Source organism: Cibotium barometz, chromosome 58 (assembly GCF_041138505.1).
Source record: "Cibotium barometz isolate CiBa-2024 chromosome 58, ASM4113850v1, whole genome shotgun sequence".
In the NCBI taxonomy this organism is placed as follows: Eukaryota; Viridiplantae; Streptophyta; class Polypodiopsida; order Cyatheales; family Cibotiaceae; genus Cibotium; species Cibotium barometz.
Window position 1 is genome coordinate 36299257 of NC_141103.1, and position 4296 is coordinate 36303552.

Here is a 4296-nt window from a genome sequence, read left to right on the forward strand (position 1 = left end):
GGGCTACACAGAGGGTGTGCAAGGGAGAGACGGAGAGGGTGGGTGGTGGGGTGCGGAGGGGAGAGAGGGAGAAAAGTTGGTGGGGAGTGAGAGCAAGGGTGGGTGGTGGGGTGCGGAGGGGAGAGAGGGAGAAAAGTTGGTGGGGAGTGAGAGCAAGGGGGGGTGGGGGGGTCACAAGAGAGGGAAGGTGACAAGGGGTGGTGGGGTGCACAGGGGAGAGAGGTCAGTGGGGTGGGGAGTGAGTGGTTAGTGAGAGCAAGAGAAGGGGAGTGGATGATGGAGCCACAAGGGGGGGTGGGAAGTGCAAGAGATAAGGGGGGTGTGGTGGGGAGTCCAAGAGGGGGTGGGGTCAGTGAGGGAGAGTGAGGGAGAGTAGCGAGGAGTAGGGGGTTGGTGAGGGGGGGTTTGCTAGAGGGAACGAGATAGGGGGGTGAGGGTGGTCCGTGAGGTGAGACAGGGGGGTTGGTTGTGAGAGAAAGGGACGTTTCACGTTTTGTTTTGTTTTGTGTTTTCGTTTTTGGTTTTTGTGTGTGTGTTTTTTTTGTTGTTGGTCATACGAGAGGGGGAAGAGGGGGTGGGGGTGCATATGCAAGAGGGGGGAGAGGGGGCAGTGAAGGAGAGGGAGAGAGAGGAGTGGTCGTTCGGTGAGGGGGAGAGAGAGAGAAGGAGAGGGGGGGTCGGGGTGAGTGGGGAGTGGAGAGTGGACAGTGAGGGGGGGGCATGAGGGGTCGATGGGGAGTGAAGCAAGGAGGGAGGGGGTTTGCGCTAGAGAGAGAAGGAGAGGCGGGGTCGGGTGAGAGGGAGAGGGTGGGGACGGATCTGCTAGAGGGGGGGGTGGGCTAGGTGCATGAAAGAGAGAGAGGGAGTGAGGGTTGGTTGTGCATAAGAGAGTGAAGGGGGGGATGCACACATGAGAGAACGAGAGGGGGGTGACGGCAGTGAGCGATAAGGGAGAGAAGAGATAAGGGGGGGGTGTGGTCGGTGAGGTGAGAGAGGGGGAGGGGGAGGGGGCGAGTGAGAGAGGGGGGTTGCGAGTGAGAGGGGGGTGGGCTAGGTGCGCGAAAGAGAGAGAGGGGGTGAGGGAGAAGGAGAGGGGGGTGACGGTGATGGCACGGAAGCGGTAAAGCTGTTTACGCCTTTATAGAATGCCACACTTCCACACACTCATGCAAACACACCAGAACACCAGACCAAAAAGCATGAACAAGACTTATATTTCAGATCTGGCTGTCACAACTTGTACCCAAACAGACAAAGAAACAAAAAGAACTCTCTGGCATCACCAAACACCAGCCACAGCTAATCAAGAGAAATTTACAACTCTGGCTTGAGTCCCCAGAAGAGGTAGAAATCCACAAAATACCATACACACACACTCTCTCTCTGGCTCTCTGTGCTAATCCTCTGTCAGCCGCACTTCAAACTCAAGCTCCACAATGCTACTAGCCCACCACCAAGCAGCCACACTGTATATCACCAGCCTTTGTCTGCATCCAGTTGTCTTCAGAATCACCAGAGTCGCCCCAGCACCTCTACTGCAAGGCGGCAATTCTCTTTTACTACAGCTGGTCTCTCTGTACCCAAGGCCCACACCATGACTCGAGAGGCCTCCTCTTTGTTCACAAGGTGGTTACCCAATCTCCTTTGCCTCAGCACCCAGTTCCACAAGAAGGCGACCATCCAACTCTTCTCACCTACACTGTTTCCCTACAACAACGATACCCGCCAGCCTGCCTAGCATTCCACTCTTGTAGTCTTTTTACCCTTTACCTCTTCTAGTCGTGGCGACCCTCAGCTTCAAGGCGGCCCCTTCACTACTTGTGCGGTCTCACCCAATCGCCTCCAGCCTTCAGCGCTAGCAGCTATGCACTCCAGAGCCACAGTAGTCGACTCAAGGCGGCCACCTCTCGCACTTGTAGCTGCACTCCAAAATCCCAGCAGCTCGACCCAAGCTTTTTGTCACTGCCGAATCCCAAAGCAGCTCTTTGCGCTGGCTTGGCTCCCTCTCTCTTTCCACAACCAAAGGTGACCCTCTCTATACGAATCTCCTTTTCCTCGCACAGTGGACTTTTTCTTTTGTTTCGCTGCAGTCTCTCGCCTGTGCGTCAGCTAACCAACGCTACGCCAAAAGCCACAACTGCAGTTGACCCAGCATCCGTAGCAACTACTAGCGGCTCCCCCACGGTCGGTAGTGTCCCTCCAGGCGGCCTTTGTTCCTTCTACTCGGTGACGATCTCTGCAGCACCTGCAATCGCGACCTTTTTCTTTTACTGCGCCCTCCAGCTACAACACAAAGCGACCTTCCCTCCTTGCAGCTGCACTCCCAGCCCTTTCTTTTTTTCTCTCCCTCCTCCTACGTGAAAGAGCTCTCTCTCTTACAAAGCGCCAGCGCTTCCTTTTTTCCTACAGCCGCTCCACCACCTTCGCTTCGCGAACCTTCTACAGCATGCGCTGGCAGCAGCTTTGGCTGCTACGTGGCCATTCCTTTTGTTAGCCATGTTTATATTATATATATATATATATATATATATTTTAGAGTTTCACTATTGACCACCATATTCGCTTTCACATTAAAGCTTAAGCATACTATCCACACCAATATTTTATGGCCCAAGCTTCCATACACCTTCAAACACAGCTTCGATGCCCATTCATTTCTTTGACGCACCCACAATTAAAGCCATCGAGCAGCTGATATCATCCTCAGTGGACCTCTCACCGGACAGGCTTGTACATGCTCACATCAATACATTTACTCTGTACACCTGACAATGCTCTCAAAAGCAAAACTTCACACACGCCATGTACATGTATGTACACATTTCAACTCCTTTTTTTGTCCACACATATTTAGCAACCCCCTACTTCTGCTGAGACATTCATGTCCAGCAGCTGTATAAACAGGGATGAAATATCCAGATTTTCCTCTGTACTCTCCACAACCTCCTGACATGCATCACAAGCTTCCTGCTCTTCTTCTTTCACGGCTAACATTAATTGAGCAAAATATTTCTTCAATCGTAAACCATTCACTCTCCTTTTATGCTTCTTTCCATTCAAATTAGCAAGCTGATAACTCCCATTATCAAATTTTCTCTCAACTTTATACGGACCTTCCCACTTTGTCTGGAATACAGTATGAAAAGTACTATCCAGTTTGCTATTATACTTGAGAACCAGATCACCTTCCTCAATTTCTTTCTGCTCCACCTTCTCATTCTCTCTCTCTTGTCTTTTCAATTGCATAGCTGCATAGTGATCAAATGCTAGCTCTCTGTCCAGCTGAACTATTTGCAAAGCTAGTAATCTTTCTCTGTAACAATCAATAGGCTCATGTCCTTCTTCAATCAAAAACTTCAATGTCGGAATTTCCACATCAATAGGCATAAGTGCTTCTTTCCCATAAACTAAATGAAAGGGTGAGAATTGTGTACCAGATTTTACTGCAACCCTGTATGCCCATAATACACGATTCATCTCTATATCCCAATTCTTGATATGGCCTTCTGTCATTTTGGTTATCATCAACTTAAATTCACCATTGAATCTTTCATTCAAGCCATTGCATTGAGGGTGATAAGGAGTGGAGTACTTGTGGTTGATATTCAATCTTCTGCATAAATGGTCAACTACCTCTCCTCTAAATTCAGGTCCATTATCTGATAGTATCTCCAGAGGAATACCAAATCTGCAGCATATATGTTCATACACAAAATCAGCCACCTCTTTACTATCCACTCTCTTCACTGCCTTCACTTCTGCCCATTTTGATAGGTAATCCACTGCTGCAGTAAGCACATAACACTTTCCTCTAGCTGTCCTGGGAAATGGTCCAACTGCATCCACTCCCCATCTTTCAAAAATGTCATATACCAGCATGATATTTCTCGGCTCCATTTTTAAGATCCTCTTCCCCATTCTCTGGCACTCATGGCAAGACCTGCACCAGTGCTGAATATCCTTCTGGATGGAAGGCCATACATAACCCTCCAGTAATATCTTCTGTAAGGTGATCTTAAATGCATAATGACCCCCACATGCTCCCTCATGATTTGAAGATAGAATATAATAAATCTCTTCCGAATTCTCCTAAATACCTGATCAGCTCCTTGCATGTATAATTCATCTCCAATCATGACATAATGCTTACTTTTCCTGATAAAATGATACTTTTGGCCTTTTTTGAGCTCCTCTCAGGCAAGCGTCCTGAGAGTAAATAATCCACCACTCTGGACAGGTATTCCCTCCCTCTGTATAATGGCTCTTTGATTTTTGCAATTACTGGATCCTGATTAA